The sequence below is a fragment of the Otolemur garnettii genome, unplaced genomic scaffold, assembly GCF_000181295.1.
Source record: "Otolemur garnettii isolate 467f Iridium unplaced genomic scaffold, OtoGar3 scaffold00058, whole genome shotgun sequence".
NCBI lineage: Eukaryota > Metazoa > Chordata > Mammalia > Primates > Galagidae > Otolemur > Otolemur garnettii.
In genome coordinates, this window is record NW_003852453.1 from 7,010,233 (window position 1) to 7,010,757 (window position 525).

Genomic DNA, 525 nt, shown 5'->3' on the forward strand with positions numbered 1-525 from the left:
CCTAGTCGCTGAGCTACAGGTGCCCAGACCCTTTTCCATTCTTAAGATAGTTTACTTAGAAGAATGTTCTCCAAATCCATCCGTGTAAACACAAAAGATGCAAAGTCCCCGTCTTTTATGGCTGAACACTATCCCACTGTATACGTACCACGGTTTGTTAGTGTATCTATAGGGTTGACGGGCACCTGGGTTGTTTCCACGTCTTTGCAGTTGTGCATTGAGCTGCTATAAACATTCGAGTGCAGGTGTCTTTATGGTAAAATGACTTTTTCATTCCAGGTGGATCAACAACTACAGGCCCACACAAGAGAAAAACACAATTAACTTCAAGAAGTGGAGGGGAGGGGGTGGTTCTATAAGTTCCCAACTAATGGGTGCAATATGGCACGTGTGACACGCTTCCTGGGGGGGGGGACCCTACTGCAACTCAGCCTTTACCTTACAAATGCAAACAGTGTAACCCAATCATAGATACCTTTGTATTAATTTGAAAAAAACATGTCATTTTCACCGCTAAGTTGCTAA